This window comes from Melospiza melodia (genome assembly GCF_035770615.1).
Source record: "Melospiza melodia melodia isolate bMelMel2 chromosome 7 unlocalized genomic scaffold, bMelMel2.pri SUPER_7_unloc_1, whole genome shotgun sequence".
Classification (NCBI taxonomy): domain Eukaryota; kingdom Metazoa; phylum Chordata; class Aves; order Passeriformes; family Passerellidae; genus Melospiza; species Melospiza melodia.
The window spans coordinates 7,537,191-7,559,868 of record NW_026948497.1 but is presented as its reverse complement, the minus strand read 5'-3'; the positions used below and the strand labels follow the sequence as shown (position 1 = coordinate 7,559,868).

Sequence of the window (22,678 nt, the reverse complement as noted above, 5' to 3'; positions counted from 1 at the left end):
AAGAACAGGCCCCAGGGAGACTTTATTGCCACTTTCCAAGACTTCAGAGTGGCTTTGAAGAAAGTGGGGGACATCTTTTTTAACAGGGCCAGTTACAAAAGGATGGGGGTGAATATTTTTTAACACAAATAGGATCTAATCAGAACTTGTTTACTCCGAGCATGGTGCGACCCTGGCACAGCTTGCCCCAAGAGCTTGTAGGAGCCCCATCCCTGCAACCATTCCAGCTCCGGTGGCAAAGGGCTCTGAGCAACCTGATCTCTTTAAAGATGCCCCTGCTCATTGCAGGACACTTGCACCAGAGGACCTTTACAGGACCCTGCCAGCCCAGCCCAGTCTAGGATTCCTCACCATTTTCATTTGAAGAGCAGCAAGAGTGGAGGTGAGGAGGAAGTGGGCTCATCTGATGCCTTGGACTTGAGTGGAGGAGGAGCCCATCCCTCAGAGCCTGTTTCACCTGCAGCCCCTTCACATTTTACCTGCAGGAGCTCCTTGGCAGACCAGCGCCGCGCCTCATCTCTCTGCAGGCAGCAGCTCAGGAAGTCACGCAGGCAGGATGAAAATAGGTTGGGCTGCTTCAGCTTTTGTCTTCCTCCTGTGGCTATCAGGAGTTGGGGCTGGGGACAAAGGAGACACCAGGCTCCACCTGCTTCTTTCCCATCTGTCACTGCTCTCCCAGATCCCATTGATTAAGCTCCACTCTGCAGTGGCAGTTTCTGCCCTGGCAGAGACCCAGAGATGACTTTTCTTTACCAACCAAAACCACAAACCCCGATGCAACCACAGACTCTCCAGCATCCCACAGATCTTGCCTTGGTAGCTGATTTCATTGACTGACCTAGTTAGTGGGAACTACATCAGCACAAGCACTTTTCCTTCCCTGAGGATTCATACCAGCTTGAGAGGCTTTTTGGAAGAAGGACTTTGCTATACTAACTCTACTCTATCCAAGGGTTAGTATATGAAAAGTATCTCTGCAGTGCTTCTTGTCCCTTAAGCACAGCTGCCATAAAACAAAACGAATCAATCTTTTTGCTTTGTTCTTGAAAAGAATGGGAATTGGAAGGAAAGAAAGGAAATCCACCACGTATTCCTCAGGTAAGGAAACAAATCTTTGGAATCTCATCTTCAACACAGACACATTAAGATCCATGCACAAATGTACTGGCATGAAAACGCCTGCTTGGACACACAGGAGCCATCTGCAGCTCTGTCTCTCAGCAGTCTGAAAATTTCTGCTTTCCTTACATGGAAAAGAAAAACTTTTCATGGTCAAATCAGAAGGAGAGGTTCCATCCCTATGATCACCCTCTGCTCAGTTGGCTACTCAAGTCAATGCATGAATGGTAGGCCCATCCCAGAAAGTGCCAGGAAACAAATGGGGGGTTCTGACAGGCTCTCCACATCACCAGGCTCTGGCTTGGTGACGGGCAGAATGTGGCTTGGGCTAGGAGAGAAACACGGTCACTGAGTGTTTCAGCAGCACTGCCCAAGAAGCAGAAGAGACTCTGTGGCCTTTACACCCTCATGGCCAGGTTTCAGGCATGTTTCCCAGTGAGAAGAAACTGCACAGGGGTTTAAGTTCCTCTCTAAAAACCAATGCCTTAGCAATTTTCTCGTGTTTGGGCTTCTTTTCTTCATTTCTGGAAATGTAACACCACTTCTGAGAGGCTTGCCTTGTGTTTGAGGGGCATCTTCACAGACAGACAAGTGGGAACAACTTGAAACCCAAAGCAAATGTTGCCTGAGAAGAGCTGGGGAGTGTTTGCCTGTGGTGAGGCTTGAGCTGTCTGGCAGTCCCCTTCCATGATGTGCAGAAACATCCAGCTGCTCCCCAGAACTCAGTCCCTCTGGGCACGCAGGCCTCTGGAAACACCTGACGATTCCAGCCTTTCTCCTGCTCAAGAGCATCTAACCTAAGCTGAGCTCCAGTTTCTTCTGTAAGGCCAAGGATGCTCACTTCCATGCAGCTGACAGTGTCCATGGAGCTCAGCAGGTCTTTCTCATACTCCTCAGGCCAAGGAATTACAGTGTAGATTGGCAAGACATCAGCTGATCATTATCTAGTGTGGTTCATGTGGAACCAAGCTCTAACCCGCTAACAAGTCAGAGGGAGAGAGCTCATTCTGCTTTTGCAAGATGGTATTTAGAAACATAAGACACCGACTTGGAACTATTCAAACCTCAACTTGCAGAATCCATCTCAAATAGACAAAAATAACAATGGCAAGAGGCCTTGGAGTCTCCATAAAAATGCCCACCACTGTCATGATAACTCTGTGCTCGTGGCGCTGAAATAGATGGTGACCAAAGAGACTTTGCTATTATCCTCTTTAACCCAAAGGAGAATTTCAAAGCCAGAAATGGCAATCTACTCCCCTTGTGTACAAATAATTGATGCGGCTTTCTGTCCTTTTCCCACATCACCAGAGGTGACAAAGAGGGTTTTATCCTGACTCTCAGCTGAGCTCAGCCACTGGCCATGGTGGGGAGCTGGAGCCCTCCCTGTCATTAGAACTGTGCAGGCCAGGGATGGCCCTGCTCCTATGGTAAAGAAACACAGCACCGGTGTCAACTGCCCACAGTGGATCCCTGCCCAGGCACCTGCCTGCAAGCTCATCAACTTGTTAAAGTACCAAGAAACAGCCAAGGGTTTGGCAAACAATTCTAACTGCAGTCAGAGAAAAACACATCCTACACTTATCCAGGCCACCCACACACATGACTGAACAATGTACAGATGACGTGAAAGCCTGAAAGTTTCAACGACCACAGGATTTGGAAAAGATGCTACAGAATGTAAGAGAAGAGCTGCGTTTAAAAAATGAAAAAGCAAGCAGAACTGCTTGGGCATTGCTTTGGTAGTAGGTTTTTTTCTCTTTTCCTTTTTTGTTTAGTTTTCTTTTTCCTTTTTTCCTATGTTTTCTATGAAATTTACACTGGAAAGGTCTAACCTCTATTTCTCTGGATATTTATCATATGTCTACCCTGTCCACTGAAAAATTCTTGTCCTTCAGAAACAGACTTCCAACATTGTTCAAAAAACAAGTGGGAAATGTCAGGCATGGCTGCAGGCCAAAATGGCAGGTTTCTGAACTGGTTAGGTTTCTGAACTGCCACTTCCCTTTCTGATACAACCAAAGCTACAGTAGATGCTGATGTGTTGCAGGGGCATTTTTAGAAGGGGACCTTGGTGGATGTGGTGCCGGAAGATGGCAATGGGATTTTGTCCAATGGCACACAGAACATGGGACAGGTGAGAAAGACAGTGGGATCAGTGAGTATTTGCACCTTACCAAGACAGGAGTTGCATTCCAGGAAGGAACTTCTTGTTCCACCATTTCAATGCCCACGATTCCCAAAGACCATATGTCCACTTTGGGGCCACATGGTTGGCCTGTCACCACTTCAGGCGCCAGCCACCCAGCAGCGCCGGCCAAAGAGCTCCGTCTGCCCTGCTCAGGGCTGAGCTGAGCAAAGAGGCCAAAGTCAGCTGTGGAGAAAACAACAAACCATGAAAGCCAGCTCCAGTTAGGAAACCAAGCAAAAGAATTCCCCACTCTCAGGCTAACAATGTGCTGTTGGATCTCCTGGAGAACGGTCCATGCTTGATTTCCTTGGGGCTTTAGCCAAGGGAGTATGGAATTGGCCACTTCCAAAAAATCCCAGGTTTCTTAACGCTGGGATTAACGCTCCTCACAGCAGTGGACTTCATTCCCTTGAAGCTTTAGATTGTAGCTCCCTCTGTCTGGAAGGGACACACACAGAGCAAGGCCACTCTTGACTGCTTGTGGCTCCCTATACCTCTGTGCCCATTCCAACTGTGCCCTCAGCTTGCAGCAGGGGTCCCTGCACTGCCACCAGCACCATTTCTGGGGAGCTGGCAGTCACTCCAAGCAGCCCCACAACCACATCCCTGGAATGCTGCACCTGACCAAGAATATACTGACCCAGCTTGACAGAGCCGTCAGTTCTGAGAAGGATGTTGCTGCTCTTCACATCTTGGTGGATGACGTGGTTTGAATGAAGAAAATCCAGTCCTTGCAGGCACTGAGAGAGAAAACAGAAAGAGGAGGGCAAAAATGAGTGATGAGATTTCATCACACAAGTAAGGAAACAAAGAATCTAAAAGATTCCCTCTCCAGGGGAATGGGGAGTAAGGGCAGAACAGTAATGGCCACTGAGAGGAAGAGCTTGCTGCTCCAACACTTGCAGAGCAGGACCTTTCTGAGGAAAGGCACGTCAGCTTTTGAAAGAGCAACAGCACCTGCTGGTGTAGGCTGTCCCCTGCAAACCAGCCAGGATGACTCCTGCTGCAGTGGACATGCTTTTTCCATGCAGAGGACAAAGGAGGGGTTTTGAAAGGAAAAGTCCCTCCCTTTGGTGTTTAGTGGATCACTTTTGGGTGGGAGGCTGCATGGAAAAGATTTTCTTGCTGGCCTCAGCACAGGCGTGTAAGTATCACACCTGTCACTTTGTGGAAGCAAAGAGCATTTTGGCTGCACTACTATCCTTTTCAGCTGAGGACTGTGAGAAATGAGTCTTTTTTCTTTGCTGGTCATTTCATATCCTGCCACCAGCTCCTTTGCTTTTACTGGCAAGGAATGCAGTGAAGACAGACTCCAGGCAAATGTTTAGAGAGGCAAGGTAGAGAACAGCAAATAAAAATACAACTACAAATACAAGAGACAGAGTGAGAATACTACAGCAGGAGATAAGAGTACTGGCACAGAGTACAGGGAGTGAAGGGGCACTGGCAGGCCTTTCACTTGAGATGCTTTTACTTGCCCATAGAATAGCAGCAACACAGAAACAAAGCTTGGCACGGGAAATCACTCCAGCTCTGAGCCCCCGTTTCCCAGACAATCCTGCCCAAGCCCCTGGAAACACAGATGGGATTGCTGACCTCCCGACTGATGGCTGCCATCTCATCTTCCGACAGGTAGGTCTGGCTGATGACATTGCTCAGAGTGCCTCCATCCATGTACTCCATAACCAGGGACAGTTCCTCACCCACAAGGTAGCTGAAAGAAGGAAACAAGGGCATGGAGATGAATGTACATGGCTAGGTTGCTGTTTGGAAAAGAAGGGTTGATTCTTCTTTTCAGGTCCCTTTGAGACAAAGACAAAAAAAAGGAAGAGACATTCCCTCTTGGCTGTGCATTGTTTGCCATCTGTGCAGTCTCAAGGAGAAAGGCACAGCTGCAAAAAAGGAGATGTCTTAGATGGGCAGTAAGCAAAATGTGCAGTTTAGAAACAGCCCAGGTAAAAACCTGTCATGCATGGTGTTTCTAGAAAAAAGCACCTAATCTTCCTGGCATGCATAGCAATGAAAACCAGTGGCAACAATCCAAGGGAAATCCTTGTTAGTTTACCTGGACATAAGAAGACACTTGAAAAAAATCAAGCTCTAAAATGAAGTGGTGGCTGTGAATATAGAGATCATTGATTTAGTAAGACACAAATCATCCGGGTTTTTGAACAATTTTCAGATACCATGTGCCAGCAAAGACTCATGCAGACAAAATGCAATCTCTTCCCATCCACTGGAGATGAAAAGAGCAATAATAATTAGGCAATAATTGCAGCTCTATTTTCTGCCACTGACCAAAGTGGGATTTTACCTTGCATGTTTGCAATATGTAAACAAACATTCATGGGACAAAAGCACAACTCACCTGTCTAAACAGTTGACCAGGTTGGGATTTCTATTCACCTTCATGACCATGAGTTTGTTGACTTTTAGTTCCTCCTTCCTCAGTCCTTGAAGCTGTATTTTCTTGATGGCCACCTAAAATGACATTGAAAATCAGTAATTTGAGAGGTTGGTGGCACGAGACCACAAGGCACGTGGAGCGAGTGATTTTGCAATGACACAGCTGAGCTGTGCCAAACTGCCTTGTGATTAGGCAGTGCAGTAATCAGGAACTGACATTCCAACAGCCCATTTCTCTGCTCCCTTGGGAGCCAGTTACAGGACACATGGGGTCACTGACATTTTGCCTTGACCACTTGGTAACAGTGGTGTCTCAGTTATCACCCACAAACCTCTGACCACACTCTCTGCTGCTTGGCTTGGGATTCAGAAGAAGTAATCCATGCCTTAATACTCTGTGGATACATCTTGTGATATGGGCAGGGCTTAGGGCTTTCAGGGACGCCTTGCAGATCTCTCCCTATGTGCAGTTCCCAAGTGCAGCCCTGCAGGTGGCTAAGGATCTGCCAGTAACTTTCAGATGGATTTGCTGGCAGCCAGAAATGAGAATTCAGGACTCTGAAGCTGTAGCCCCAAAGAGCAGTGAGGTGCTCGAAGGCACCACCTTTGTTTTAGCAATGGAGAGCGAGTGAGCGCGGCCTTCTCTGAAAGGAACCGCTGCCCTCCGTGCCTTCCTTCTGGCAGCTGAGGAGGACAAAGTCCCAAATGTGTTTTGTGGGCTGGCACCAGTCTGTGCTTCTTGTGCCTTTTCAGCACAGCTCTGCCCAAAGCTCCAGCCACAGCTCACACCAGAGGGGAAAGCCCTCGAGTGCAGCAGAGTCTGCAGGGGCTGTTGACATTTACCTCTCCTCCTGTGGCAGTGTCGAGCGCTCTATAAACGTCTCCAAAACTCCTAGAAACAAAACAGAAGCAAAGAAAGGAGAAGCCATTTAGACTTTGCAGTGAAAGCCAGCCCACACAGGAGATCTCTGCTGTAAATGCCTGCAGGACACTGGAAGCATGAAGATGTCTTTGACAATGCCTTCTGAGCACACCTAGAAATTCTGATCAGCACTGACAATCTAAGCCCAGTTCCTGAACACATTTGCAGTTTGTCTGACTTCACACTTGATACCTATTCCACCAGCAAAACACCTGATGCATAGTTTTGTACCATTAACATTGCTTGGACTCACCCACTGCCAATATTTTCCAGTTCAATGTATTTTAGAATAGGACTTTCCATCTTCACCATTCTCCCTGAGGGAAACAAAATGCAAGATGTTCACTTTAAAGCAGAGATCCCACCTTCTAGGAGATACAAAAGGCAGCCCCACTGTCTGGAGCTCTGAGCCTCCCTTGGTGGACAGCTGGCTAACAACAACAGGAACAGCAACTGGAACACCAAGAAAAGAACAGCAGGCCCACAGCACAAGTGGCTGTCACAGAGACTGATTTCCAGCATCCTTTGAAGTGAGAGACCTCTTGACAGCAGACACACAGGGAAGCACAGGGAGATACATTCAGAGGAGACTGAGACCAGAAGAGAATACCTACCTAGGCAAGTAAGTTTGTCATCTAGAAACATTAAGGAGAGCTGGAACTAACAGTGCCTTTTTTTTCTTGGGAATAAACACTGTGAGATTTAGAAAAGGTTTCCTACTTGCTAAGATTAAATGCACCTGGACATGTAGAATCAATTCCTCTGAACAGATGTCAAGTCCAGAACAGGAGGAATATTGCCAAGTGTTCCCATCTTTTCCACCTTGCAGCAGTTTGCCAGAAGAATGACTCTGCGTTTGTAAACCAGAGCAGCTCATGCTAGAACCAATCCCCACGGGGCTTTCAGCATCAGGACCCTCACCCTTTATGAGCAGGCTGAGCTCAAAGACGCCCTTGCCCGTGCCCCACGTGAAGAACCACACCGCTTCTCTTCACCCTGACAGCGCGGATCAGTCGCTCCCATTGCACTCGCCCTCTCTGCACTGCACACGTCCCCATCTTCCCAACCCGGCACGGCGGGCACGGGCACAGAGGACAGCAGTGCTCCCCAGGCGTCCCTGTGACACAGAGAGCTGCCCAGAGGAGATGCTGACCCTCTGGTGAGTCCAAGCTGTGCGAGGCAGAAGCCGGACCAGAGAAGGGGCTGCGGCCTCAGGCAGCTCCGCGCTGCAGCAGCCGGGCAGCAGCGGGACCCTCCCAGCCAAGGAAGGCTCCAGCCTCTGCATTCCCACAGCCCTCAGGGGCAGGGCAGCAACCACGACAAGGCTGGCAAAGCCCAAGCATGAGCACTGACAGGCACTGATGGGAGGAAGCCAGAGTGAGCCTGAGCCCCAGACAAGCTGTTGCCCCCATTCAGGACACAACAGGATGGGCTTTGAGATCAGCCACACCCAGGCACAGATCAGTGCCCTTTTTGTCCCAACTGGTGATGGTAGACACAGAATCCACTGGGCTGTGTTCTCAACCCTACCAGATCTTATCTGAGAGCACAGCACTGGCAGCTGTTAAGGGCAAGAAGCAGATTCATTGGGTTGTGCTGCAGAATCACAAAGGGCTTGATGTGTTCTCCTAGAGACTGGTCTCAGCAGGGCTTCTGCCAGTGGCTAGGCCTCAAGCAGTCACAGCCTTCTGCTGATCCAGGAACAATCCCTGCTTCTGCCTTCGGGAGAGAGAAGGGAAGCCCAGGAAAACTCCAGCCAGTCTAAGCTGCCCTCAGAGGCAGCAGGAACACCCAGAGCTCTCTCTTGCTGCCTCGGAGCAATGCCAGCACTTCTGTGACACTAAACTGAGCCGAACCCTTTGGTACAGCTATGCTGACACGTGCACACAACTCACTGTCCCTCAGATAAGAAAGATACCAGACGTACTCTGTTGCTCCAGGGAGTCACCCGCCATCTCCTGTTGCTGAGCAGCAGCTGGGTCAGCACGGGAGGTGAACCAAGGGCTCAGGCTCCACTTCTTCAGCTGGAGAGCAAAGGCTCCTTGGGATGGCACTGCTGCTTCTGCAGCAGCTTCAGTGTCAGAGTCGGTGTAGATCTGAGACAAGAAATGAGTTGATGTCAGGAAGGTGTGGCAGAGATTTCCCTGAAATGCAAGAGAGATTGCCATTTGAAATGCAAGCCCTTAGGAAGCTGCTGTCAGCCACATGCAGAGCTCTTCAACTGGGTTGCTTTGGATGTCCACTTGTGAAACCAAATGGTCAAAACCAAAGGCTGGTTTTACTCGAGTTCATAGCCAGTTTCTTGTTCTAAAGGATGACTGCAGCAATGACCGCTCCACTTCTCCCAAAGACTCCTTTCCCCCTCCTAGGTCTGCAGATACATTTGCAGCTCCTCATTCTAATGTTCTACCTCCTGCCATGAAATTCTCTATTTCTGCACCTTCCTCGGGACGTGCTTATCCTGCAGCATCTCTGGATGGGTCAGTTCCTGGGCCTCATGCCAGCCTCGGGGCTCTTGGTTGCCCGTCATTTGCTGGAACTCTCTGCAGGCTGCCAGGTAGGATGGCAACACTTCCACCTCAAGTCAAACAGAACAAAGCAGTCAGAGACTACAGCTTGTTCCTGTCAGCCAGGAGCCATCGACTGGGAAGAAAGGAAAGGACAGGAGCAGATTTGCAAGGGATACAGACAGCTTGTAGCTCGTATTCCAAATCTATGTGAGTGACCATGTTCACCTGCAAAAACACCTCAAGAAACAAGGTCACCTGGAAGAAGCCAGCAGGAGTTCATTCGGATGACTGCTGGCTAAATGGCCAAAGGAGTAATGCCACTGCCCAGAGCATCAGCTGAGATCCAGCAGAGCAGGAAGTGTCCCTGAGAGCAGCTCTGACAGAGGCCTCATCAGGATGGCACTCAGAGGCATCACCCACCCCTGCTGCTCTGCACTGGAAAGGCAGGGCAGGCAGAAACCACCCCTTGGGTGACTGCAGTGCCTAGTGCTATTTCAGCCACTTGCTTTTCTAGAGCCTTTTGCTCCTGAAGGAGGTGATTCATTTTCTCTTTGATGATTTTAATTTTTTCATCTAGCCTCTTCTTCCTTGCCTTTATCCTAGTCTCAGTTTCTTGCAGCTGTGCCTCCATCTGTTCGTCAATTTTCTGCAAACAACAATGGAAAGGACTCTCTTCCATGAGTGGAGTGGCTGCCATTCCTTCATTCACCTGTTTTTGTTGATTGCCCCTCTGCATAGGGAGATTCTTCTCCTCTTGGATGTCTTCATTCCTCCTCTTCACTGCCATGATGGCACTCTGAGCTTCAGGCAGCTCTGCTTGTGGCTCTGCCTTGATGTTCTGTGCACACAAAAGCAGAGCAAGTGACTGAGAGCTGCCATCAAGCTCAGCTTTTCCCTCTTTTAGCCTCAAAATAACATTTATTCAGCCCCTTCTTTCTGCTTTTCCACTCAGCTCTGCTTCCACTGTAACCTTCCTGTCCTGGTGCTGATCTCTGCAGATTCCAAGGCTCTGTGCTTCCAGTGCCTGTTGGACTCCTGGCCTCCTCAGTCCAAAGAGCTCTGGTTTGTGCCCCTCTTCCTGCCCTTCCCTCTGTCACCTGGCCAGTCAGGCTTACCTGGCCATTCTCCTGTGGCTCTTCCACCTGTGGCCTGAGCTGCTCTTCCTGCTCTCGGGCTGGGAACAGCTCTCCCTGAGTCTGGCATGGCAGCTCAGATGAGGCAGTGTGCTCCTGCTCTTTCTCTAGAAGCACCTGCACAGAAAGAAAGAGAAGATGGGTTTCAGCTTCCCATACGCCCTTTGTGGGCCAAGACTCACAGACTGCTGGGCTCACACGTTCCCAAAGCACTGTGCTGCTGCTCTCCTGGGTCGTTCTCTGCCCGAAGGGAGGCACAGATTCCAAAGTGACCCTGGCCCTACAATCAGGGGCCATCTGGGACTGAAGCTCCAGCAGCCTCTCAGGCAGCTGACAGGGAAGGGGTGGCATTTCTCAAGGGTCTGGTGAGGGCCTCCCTCTGCTTCTGCTGTGTCCTGTTTGTCTTTCAGTAGTGACTGACTCCCCGCCCTGTCCCACAGCTCCATCCTGGCTCTGCAGGGGCTTCCTGGGTGAGCTCACTCCTTGTGAAAGACACTTCTGGAGTTCATGTTCTCTTCAGGCCTGCACCACCTTTGCGACTTCCTGACATCCACACTCTTGTTAGAAAACCGGGTCATTCAGGAGATAAGGATGCATGCAAAGATCTCTGATGGAAGTCAGAGAACCCCTATGGCCACCTCAGTATATGGAGGAGGACCAAGGTGTTTCTTTTCCCTCTTTTGTCAGCGGAGAATTCTGACCAGCACTAACAGAGTTTCTCATAAGGCCCCATTAACGAATGCACTTACACAGCCCTGGGGATGCCAGCGTAGGAAACCATGTGTCATGTAATGCAAACCATGTGTCACGTATGAGCAAAGTCACCAGACCCCAGCTACAGCATGGGATAGTTCTACTTCCTCAGGACATGCAAAAATTTAAAGAATAAAAAGAAGGCTTCAGGGCACAAGAGGCTGGAGGAGGAAAACATGAGGGGAAAAAACAACCATCTCTGGAGGGGGAAACATCTCTGCCTGCTCAGGATCAGTCAATGGAACTTGTCTCTACTTCTCTCCTGAAGGGATGCCTTTAGGTGAGCTTTGCATCTTCCACTGGTTTGGTGCTGAGCCAGGAAGATTCAATAGACAGATAGATAGACAGATCTCACTTTTTTAATCTCTCTTTACTGTGCTGGGGCATTTACATTCTTTGAATACAGAGAGATATAGTTCCTCTCTCTCTCCTAGGTTTTTTTTAAAGGAACGTAGTGAGAAACTTAGAGAAGAAAAGATAACAATTATCTCTACTGGATGTTCTTGTTGTTTAGTACATGTAGAATGTGTTATAGTGATTGCTTACTGAAAGTGATTTGTTAAGTGGATTTTAGTGATAGTTGTTTAGCTTGATTAGCTAATTAGATAAAATCTGTGTTGTGACTGTCTGGAGACAGTCACGAGTTTTTCTTTAGTAGCTTTTTAGTATAGTATCTCTATAGTATAGTTTTATTATAGTACTAGTGTAATATAACATAGCTTAAGAAAGCATTTGTTTAACCTTCTAAATCATAGAGTCAAAGCACATTATTCCCCACGTGGGAGTCACCCTGAATCAATACTGTCCTTTCTGTCACTACACACATCAGCACTCGGTAGCAGTGCCCCGATCAGCAGCCATCCTGAACTTGCTCTCCTGTTGCTTCAGTAACCCACACTCTTGGGGAATCTGGAGCGTGTGGGTCCTTACGGAATGCAACCAGACCCAGAGCATTGCACTGGGAACTGCACTCTGTGCATCTGTGCTCGGGCAATTCTTCTCTTGGACTCGACCACACTGATGGTGCTAAAGGGGCTGGAATCAGAAATGCAGCCCAGCCCCTCCCAGCTCCTCTAATCTCTGAGCACCAGCTGGAATGCAAGGGCATTGATTTCCTGCTCAGTTCCCAAACACAACACACACTGATTCCCTGGGCTGCCAAAAGAGACGGGAGCTGTTAACCTGAAAGTGATGTGTTTCTTCCAGTGCTGGAAAAGGGCAGGAAAGACTGAGAAAAAGCTCCCTGGAGAAGGAGAAATTACACAAAGCTTCTCCTTCTAGCAAACAAACAAACAAATGAACAAACAAAACATGAAAGTGTTACCCATTCCAGTGTCTAAAGCACTTGGATGCAGTGAAGGGATGTTTGGCAGGGAAACAGCCCTTGTGCTGAGCACTGGCTCTATGGATCTAAGGCAGGGATCAATGGAAGTCTGCCTGAAGGTCCCTCATGAGCCCCCATTGTCCAGGCTAAAGCTCCCTCAGCCCCTCCTCCCTGGCCTTGTGCTGCACCCCCTTGCCCAGCTCCCCTGTCCCTCTGTGCCCACGCTGCAGCCCCTCCATGACTTTCTGCTTCCCAGGGCCCACAGCTGCACACAGCACTCCAGCTGTGGCCGCAGCGCTGCCCAGCACAGGCCACGCTCCCTGCCCTGCTCCTGCTGCCCCACTGCTGCTGGCACAGCCACCGTGCCCTTGGCCTTCTGGGCCCCCTGGCCCCACGCTGCCTCATCCTCAGCTGCTCACGGCCGCCAGCCCTGCGTCCTTTGGGCCCACGCAGCTCCCCAGCCACAAAGGTTCCCATTGCACTTCAGATACTGCAGGCACCATTGCAAGATGGCCTTCCTGTTCTACAACGACATCTTCTAAGTAGATATCATAAAGTTTGATAGGAATAGAATTCTAAGGGACTCTGACTAAATTAAAATGGTCTAATTCAACTGTACAGGAAATTGCTCCTATGTAAATATTCCACCCTATCTGTCGTCAGCAAGCAAGGTTCTCTCTGCAACACTAGGTTTGTAGTTCTTCAAAGCTCTGATACAGAAGTTTAAAATATCTATTTCGCACTTTGTTATTTTTCTTCAGGCATGAAAATGGATTTTCTTTTGGCCTTCCTAGCTGGCCCTCTACACTCTACTGCTACTGGCCCAGCTCACATCATGTTCTACAATTCTTAAACACCAGGAACTTGAAATGTTCCTTTCTCACTCACCTCAGGATCTTCAGTACTGCTGAATACACGCTTCAGGTGTCCTGTAGTGGGAAGGGAAAATGAACCAGATGCTGTCAGAAAACTGCCTGGGCTGCTGAATCCCACAGAACAAGTCAACCCAAACAGAGATGATTTCCCGTTTCACAACATCCTTCCAGCAGACACATTTCATTCACACAGCCAGCAACGGATCAGGACAATATTCTTGATTGTGCGTACAATTTGGCCTGTTTTGCCACTAAATGAATACAAATATGACCAAGAAAATGCAAACTGTTCTTTAACACTCAGTGCTCCTGTTCTACCAAAGACATAAAACAGCTTCTGAAATCCTCTCCTTGAGGTTCATTTTTTTTTTTTTTAATCAGTTGCATGCACCAGTTCTCATTAACTTGCTTGAAACAGTTGCTCAGAAAAGCTTCCCTAAAATCCCTCTGAGCTGTGGCAGACACTCAGTGCTTTGGAGTTTGCATTTCCTTGCAAAGGGAATCGCTATTTTAGCACTTTGAAAAAGGTCAAGTTAGACAGTCAAATCCTTTCATGACAAAAGTTAAAAAGAAATAAGCTTTCTCTGAATTCTGGGAACAACTGCAGAGTTTTTAGAAGGCCTTCCAAGAAGCTCTGCCAGTCTACAATTTCAAAGGTGTCTTGCTTGTCCCAGCAAACTGAGGAAATGACAGACACTGCTGCCACAGACTCTCCCCTGGAGGGAACGGAAGCCCTGCAGGTTCCCCTGCAAATGCTGCCCCTGTGGCTACAGACACCCCCTTTTTAGCTGAACGTCATGACAGGAGCTTTACCACACCAGTGGCATCCTAATGCTCTTTCTCTTTCAAAATCAGAAACTCAGCCACCAGCAGGAAGACATACAAAAGCCAGGTTAGGATACACCCTAACCTAAGTAGAATGGAAAACTCTACTTACGTGCAAAGTGTGTAACGTAATAGGCGGAAAAACAAACACCATAAGCAGCAAAAGCTGCTGTGGCCAGATGGTGGATCATATTCCCAGAGCTGTGCCAGTCTTCTCCAACACTAGAAAAACAAATGGCCTCTCAGAGTGCAACTACCCACTGACCAATGCTCCAACCAGGAGGGTTCTCCTAATGTGAGCAAGGCTGCTCTGACCTCAGGCCTTCTGTGCACCAAGGCAACCTTCTGATGTCACCACAACAATGTGGCAACCATGCCGTGACATCACAAAGCAAAGTATGACAAAGAAAAGCATCACAAAGCATGTTGATCTGTGAATTTATGCAAAGCAATAATCAACCTTCCCTGCAGCAAACACAAAAGAGCCTGGGAAGTTCTTCTCTGTCACAAAGCAGCACAAATTCCCCTCATGGGTAAAACCCTGTTGTTCAGGGGATCCAAGAGGAACTCCAAGAGTGCCTCAAGCACCTACAGCCTGTACCCCAGTTGAGCACTCAGATGGGACCCAAGCAAAGGAAACCAGACCAAGACAATGGCCCACAGCATTGCACATGTGAGAAATGACTCTCACTTTTAACATTTTAAAGGTTTAGTAAACCTTAACAAAGGACTGAATAAGGAAAAATTGCAGCATTGGGAGTCTCTGTGACTAGCAGCCACGTTCTCATCTACAAAAAGGATGTTCTGCCTTTTATACCCTTAGCCCCTCCAAAAGTTTTGTCAGTCAACTCTTTCTCTGCTGTCCATTGGTGGAGATTACTTTCCTGCATCCCGACTGGAGGTCAGGCGTTGTTACACCCTGCCTGCTGGTCACAAGCCAGCCCTCCCCAAATGCCCTGACTACCAAGGCTATTACAAGGGGGACGGGAAAGAGGACTATGGGAGGATATATTACAATACCATCACTACACATTTGAACATCCACATAACATCTGCTTCTTAATTGTCAGAGCCAACCATTGCATTACTCGTCCAGAACACACAGAACCAGGAGAGAAGCCACTGTTGGCATCACAGCTGAAATGTTTCCGAACAAATCTCCCCACATATTTGCTCCTTTGTTGGACATGCCCAGGGCTCCGGTGCGGGTACATCTCTGCCTTTCTTCCCCTTTGGCAGCAGTTGAAATGGCAGCATCTGCCCGCCAGCAGCAGCTGCTCCAAGCTGGGAACGCCACTGGCAGTGCTGATTTCCGGAGGCTTCTGGGAAGCCAAGGCAGGAGCGGGTTGAACGGTGCTGGCGCTGCTGCTGCTCTGTGCCAGAGAGCCCCGGCTGGGCAGGGCACGGTGCCCACTGCGCTGCGGGCTCCTTCTCCTGCCACAGCTGGGCACACCTGGCAACAAGGCATGACAACCTGTGGGCAAGCCAAGGGGTGTCTGGGGCTGCCCTGCTCTGCACACACCCAGCACACCTGCAGCACAGAATTTTAACCCTCAAACAGGTAAACCAAAGGGAAACAGCTGGAAAAGATTTCATTTCAACCATTCCTTATGCTTCAATAGAAATGACCAAAATGAACGTTACCGAGCAGGGCCCGATCCACACTGCCAGCTCAGTGTGAGAAAAGAGGCATTACTTTATTTCAGTGCTGGGTGCGTGAGGAATCACTTCCCTGAAACATGCACACCCACGGGTTAGTATCCACGGAACTAAGACATTTCTTTCATTACTTTTATTCATTCCTTTGCTCCAACTCACAGGCTAAACATTCTCACACAGTGTTTGACATGTTTAAATCACTTCCCCAAAATTACTGACATTTAGAGTAGGGGTCTCTTGAGGGTCTCTGGTGGTCATGTGGTGAACATCCCATTCCTCAAATTCTCCTTCCATGGTTAAGAGCCTTCTTCTGCTTGAATGCATTGCAGCTTCCTCCTCAGCAGGCCCACTGTCTTTATTCTCAAGGCTAAGACATCCACTTGAATACATTAACCACTGCTGTGAGGGAAGGTACGACTAAAAGCTTAACAAATTCACAATTTGCCTGTTAAAGCTTAACAAATTCACAATTTGTTGCAGGTCAACACTTCCCCAATGTCTCTCGTTCCTTCTCTGGGAATCAAACACAAGCATTTTGTGATCCCTGAGCCCAAGGCCGCCTCCAACCCTCCTGTCACCCAGCAGCCCTTCTCTCCTCACAAACAGCAGGCCCAGCAGTGCCTTCCCTCACTGGCCCAGTCCCCAGCTGTGTCAGGAGTTCTCTGTCACACACTCCAGGACCATCCTGGACTGTTTGCTCTCCGCTGCACTCTGTTGCCAGCAGACATCCCCACCCTGCTCCATGCCCCTTGCAGAACCCTGCACCTGCTGTCCATGGGCACCTGGCAAGGGGAGGCACTCACGGCAGAGATGCACCAGCTGCACTGGGCAGGAACCAAATCCTCTGGGGCACAGCTGCTGGCCTGGGTCTGGCACAGCTCTGCATGCCCCACTCCTCACGGGCTCTGGGCTGGAAATGCAATTGCACTTTCTGCCCCATGGAGAAAGAGCAGGGCTGCACAAACAACGGCCAGCAGGTCACATCCCAAAGGCACTGCAGCATGGAGCTGAGAAGGAAGAAGACCCTTCCCCAGTTCCTAACCACACCAAAACCACCATCATTGGGACTTTTAATCTGCTGAATGTAGAATTGATTCACAGGGTGACAAGGGAATCTTCCAATGGAGTTGAAGTTTGGTAGAGTTTTTATTCTGAGTCCTACTCAGACTGTTGATTTGAAAATTTATTTTAAAATATTTTTTAAAAGGCTGTGCAGTCATATGGTTTTGTTCTAATACAAAATGGCTGGATGAAATGTACTGGCATTTTAATGACATCCAAACTGATTAGTCTGTAAAAGCTTTCCTGCAGAATAGCCACTAAACAAGAAATGAAAATCTGTGGACTGTTGACTTTGCAAATTTCTACTAAACTTATCAGACAATGAGGCATTTTTAGGTATATCATAGAGCAAATTAATTCCTATGGATAACTTGATTTGTATAAACCTGTTGATTTCAAATTAAAACTGCCAGCACGTACTAAGTAGAAATCTGAATACTCACTTCTATGAGCTCTGAATTATTAGATAGTCATTGTCTGCCATATTAACAAAAATTATCATTCTGGCTATTTTTTTACTTACAGTCAGCTCTTCAACACTCCTTGTAACACCAGAAAGAGAGTTTGTAGCAATGTGAACCATGGGTTGGTAGAGCATTGCAGAAGGCTCCTATGTCAGCACTAGATGTTCACATTTACCATGGCATCCCTTCTTGCCTTTAATTCCAAGCTACAGCTCAGTTCCTGCAGTATAGATTCACACTTGTAGTCTGTATTTGCAGCTCGTTCTTACTTCCCTGTCCAGAAATAAATCATGCTTGGATCTCAAATCAAAATAAAATGAGGAGAGAGTCAGGTTCTGGATAGGTATAGCAAGAACTAAGAGATTTTTTTGCAAATATGTTGAAAAGTTGTTTATACATGCTGCAAAAACAGCAGATTAAAGACTTGCACTCTAACTTGCAAGCTGAGGTTTGCCTGTTCTTTCTGGACTGATTTCTTGAGGCCAGACACTGAACCTAATCAGTAAGAAAATCAAAACCACAGGAGTAGTTTGGAGAATATTGTAAATTATTCTGTCATGATGCTTTTTGCCTAAAAGTTCTGGCCATCATCCGATTGGAGTAATTAGAGGAGATCGAAGCCATCATACTGTGCCTGTGCACACAATTCCTTCCCAGGAGCAATCCATGAAGCAACGCTGACAAATCCACACCAGCAGCTGCTGCCACACAGCCATGAAGCAGAGAATATGTATTTCTGCTACACTTGGACAGCTGAAGATGCCTCTGCTGAGCTAATTTTAGTGACTGCCCACCACAGATGAGACCTTGTGGTCAGTCTCCAGCAAGTGAGGGCAGTTAATATTCTGCCTAGATGAAGTAAGTCTAGCAATACATAGACCATGGAGCCTGAGGAAAGCCAGCAGCTGTGAGAGATTAAATTTGTTTCCGTATCTTTCTTTTTACTCTTTAATTACAATCAATTATTTAAAGAATGGAAACTTTTGGCATACCATTGGCTGGAAGGTTGGTCAGTCTTCCATTCATGACTCCTCTGAAAGCATCACCGCTGTGTTTTTATCAGTAGCTCTTCCATCATCATGGCTCACACAGCATTTCCTGCAGCTCTTGCGGGAGTCAGGGAAAGGCACCAGGAGAAGGGGGAGGAAGCTGTGTGCAGAGACTGTGTCAGCTGAAGAGACATTTGTTTCCTCTGATTTGGCTGAATGGCTGCAGGAACCTTGCTGGCACTGCTGGCGGGGTGGCCTTTGGCAGGGCTGGGCAGAGTTTGGGGCCCAGGATTCCTCCTCTCGGTGGGACACCAGGGTGAGCAGCCCCTGTCCCAGGCAGGAGCAGAGGTTCTGTGGCTCTGCCCCGGGCACAGGGACCTGCCACTGCCATGAGCTCCTGCCGCGGCTCCTCTGGGGCAGCTCCTGCTCTGCAGTGATGATGGGCGCAGCTGGGGGTGGCTGCAATGGAGGGGGGCTTCCAGTGGGCTCTGCTGGTCTGCCACACTGGAGCCAGCAGAGCTTCTGGAAGGAGTCTCCTCTTGTGAGCTGCTGGAGCTGGAGCTGGCACTGGCCACAGAGCCGCTGTGTTCATCCCTGACAGGCCCAGAGCACAGCAGCCTCTGGGCCTCCTTGCTGCACGATGGCAGTGAGGAGGCCATGGAGCAGAGGTTCAGTATGTGTGACTCAGTTTCCTGATAAACTGTGCTAAGAAAACCCTGCATCCCTCCTGCCAGATCTAAGACAGTCCAAGAAATCTGTTGGCACATTGGGAACTCAGAATTGTTTGAATTTTGAACAGTTGTCCTGTGAGCGCTTTTGATGGTTTTTGTCATTTTGTGTTGATTCAGTTGATCCTTCAGAGAAGCTTTCTTAATAATATAAAACAGGAGGAATTGTGGAGACCCTGGGGGGGCATTCCCTCGTCTAGGGAGACACAAGAAGCTTCCCTCAAACGCTGTTAGACCCCATTGGCTCCTTCCCCTGTTCCTGTCTGTTCCTGTGTTCCCGAGCCACACCTTCCCTATTCCCTGATCGGCCCCCTTATCTTTGTACTGCCCCAAAATCAGGGTCAGCCCCTGGGCCCCTGTGGAGACAAAGTGAGACCCTCTGTGTGTGGGTGCTGGGAGCTGAACATCTCCCTGCACAGCTGAATAAAACATCTGTGGAGATTATGCAAAGGTCCTTTTTGCTTCTTTACCCTGGACTGTGCTAGCAGCAATTCAGACTGCTACAGAGGAGAAGCTGCAGTACTGGCACCAAGAGTTTGGCAACTTGACCATAGGCACAGAGGGCGTGCAGGATGCTGCTCTATGAATTCCTTAACCAGCCATCTCTGGTGCTGGCATATTCCCTGCAGCTTCTGGTGCAGCCAGGGCCACATTTGGTCCAGTAGATGACATTGTTATTTGAAAAATTAGGCCACTCCTTGGGCAGGAGGCCATCCACAGGCTCTGATCCTGCAGCCCCTGCTCAGCTGGGGACAGTGTTCCCTGTGGGGAAGATGGAGCAGCCATCACAGGGTCTTGGGGGCTGCTTTCAGCAAGGTGGCCAGGCTCTCTCCCTGCTGGGCTCTAGCAATTGTTTGGGGGAGCTGATGGCAAATTGTATGTAGTCCTGTTCATCCTACTCAGAACACCTGACAGCTTCTATCACTCTTCTGCAGAGTGGGCTGGATTTCTCTTTGCCCACTGCAGGATGCAGCCCAGGCAGAACTGGTGGTGACAGTCGTTCTTAGTGCCCTGGCAGATGGGGCAGCTCCATTCTGTCCCAATGGCCATGTCTGTCTGTCCCAGCAGCACAGAAGAGCTGAGGACCATGAGGTGCTCTCATCAGCAATCTTGCTTGGCCAGAGCCCAAGCTCCAGCCAGAGTGGTCCAGGCTCTGTCAGTGCCCAAACATAAGCAGAAAGGGATGTTGTATCACAATCCATTCCTTGGTGAAGGAGGTCCATAGCAGCCTCAAGAGGCACCTCAGACACTCAACAGCCAAGGCAGTAACATATGGACAGGACACAGATGGCAGTTCCCGGCTGGGAGAGCATTCGTAGGCATATCCAAGGACAAATTTCACAGGAACTCTCCACAGCTCTGGGATCTGCCCATCAGCTCTGTCAGAAGCTTCAGCAGAACAACCAAAGTCCTAAAAAGCAGCTCCCAGATACTTTTCCTACCATCCTGCCTGAGTAGCCCAGTTGCTTGCTGCAAAACACTCTTTTTCTCCTCTTCCCCAATGCCCTGTGGACACTTGCAGCCAAAATAAAAAGCTCCTGGCCCTCTGTGTGATGTGATAATACAGTTTTTATATTTCCATGCTGGGATGAAAGAAAGCTGTGCTGTGGGTCAGGAGAGGCCAGGACCCACTTGGCCTTCCTGCAGGCTGAGGTGGTCCCAGCAGACATCCCGCTGCTTTTTGGGGAATGTGTGAGGGGGAGTGGAGGGGGTGACAGAGAGGCTGAGATCACAGAGTGGAAACTCAGCTCCAGAGTGGCAGTGCAGACTCTCCCTGCTGAATGCCTGCTGGGGCTGGCAAAGAAGGAAAATGCCCCAATAACAGCCCGGTGGCACTGTGTCTCAGGGACAGGTACAGGGAGGTGACAACAAACAGCAGCATGGCCCGGTCTCACAGCTCCTAGGAAGCAGTGACAGAGGGGCCTCATGTGCCAGAGATTTCAGAAAGGCTGTCTTCTCAAATGGCCACTCTAAAACCCCTCTCTTTGCCTCTTGGGTTTGTGAATGCTTTTGACAGCCACAGCATCCTGGGGCAACGCGTTCCATGATTTCATTAAGCACTCCTTGAAAAGCACCTCCCATTGTTCAACTGAGCTGCCAGCCTGGTCATTTCAGAGGGTGCTGCCTTGGTGGAGAGAAAAATCAATCTTCTGCCTTTCAGGGAGCTGAAGGAGGAGGGACTCTTCACCATCAGACACCTGGCTGGGTCCCATTCAGAGGTCCTGCTTTGTAGACTTGGTGAGGTTTGCTTGGCAGTTGCCAGCGAGGTGAGAACATTGTTCTGAATTGTCCCCCATACTTCATACACAGTGTGTAGAGGAGGTATGTGCTTGTTCATCTCCATGTGTGCTCAGGGTCTGCCTTCATTTCTGGTTTAGACCTGATATTTCTAATGTCTGTCAGCTGTCTGTAGGATCTGTGGGCACGTGCAGCTGTATTTACTGGCAGGTTGGGTATCTGACACTCATCTTTGAGTGTGGTGCCTTCATAATGCAATGTGCAAATGCAGAAACTGAGACACTAATGATGTTATCTGCCAGAGTCCCAGTCTCTGCCCAAGCTATAATTCAACGCTGCAAATTATTCTGTAGACCTGAGCCTTTGTTTTCTGTTTCCTGGCATAGTGCTTCAGCTGCTGGTGTTGCTTTTTTGAACAGGAGCACCTGACTCTTTTAACTTTATGACTTTTTCCTTCATGATTTGAAAGCAGCTCTTTATTTATTTTCTAGTAAAAGGGCCTAAAATCAAAGCTCTGGACATTTAAGAAGGGTTAAGTAGAACACTTAATGGAATTTTTATTTACGCCTGCAGTGAGCAGGTCTGAAGCCAGAAATTGGTGCCAGAGTGAGTGCCTTTCTGTGCTTGTGCTCTCCTGCTCTTCCTGTCCTTGTATGCTCCTCTGGACACAGTGGGATGTGTTGTGATTTCCTGGGACTTCTGTTGAAGGCAACTGGTTTTCTTTCCAAGGTGATTCTTATGTTACCCCTCATGGCTTCCCCAGGTGACCAACTTCGGTTCCAAAGTGTCCTGCTCTGCCATTGTCACTCTGGGAGAGCTCTCCGTGACCTTGAAGAAGGACATGGACTCTGAGGTTGCTCGGGTCCTTCTCCAGACGGTGTCCAGCTCCCCAGAATTTGTTCAGAAAGCAGCCAGTCAGAGCCTGGGGATCATGGTGGAGAATGTGACTCCTGCACGAGCAATGACTGCTCTCATGGACATGGGAGCCAAGTAGGTTCTTCTTCTTTTAGTGATGTTCTTCACCTTTGTGTGTGTGGGAGGGAGAAGGGATGAGACAGAGAATGGGAATGGTGGGAGGGAAGGGTCCTGTATCCTGCATCTTCTGTGGACTCAGAGACTTGATTCTCCAACCAACCTCACTTCTCCCCTCTTGTCACCTATTTCTGCCCTCCTGCAGCCCATTACTTCTCAGAATCACAGAAGTGTAGAATATGGGGAGTCGGAAGGGGCTGTGAGGACCATCGAGTCCAGCTCCTGGCCTTGCCCAGAACAGCCCAAGGGTCACACCAAGTGCCTGAGATTGTTGTCCAAATGCTCCTTCAGCCCTGTCAGGCTTGGTGCTGTGACCACTGCCCTGGGGAGCCTGTTCCAGTGCCCAGCCACCCTCTGGGTGAAAAACCCTTTTTCCTGATATCCAAACTAAAGCTCCTCTAACGCAGCTTCCTGCTGCTCCCTGGAGTTCTCCCAGTCTATCAGATTT

At 48.9% G+C, this 22,678-nt stretch overlaps 1 pseudogene; it reads left to right on the top strand.

The window, feature by feature from the left end:
• LOC134432881 (zinc finger protein 208-like) overlaps nucleotides 1–22,678 on the top strand; it is a 1,008,692-nt pseudogene that overhangs the window by 95,997 nt on the left and 890,017 nt on the right.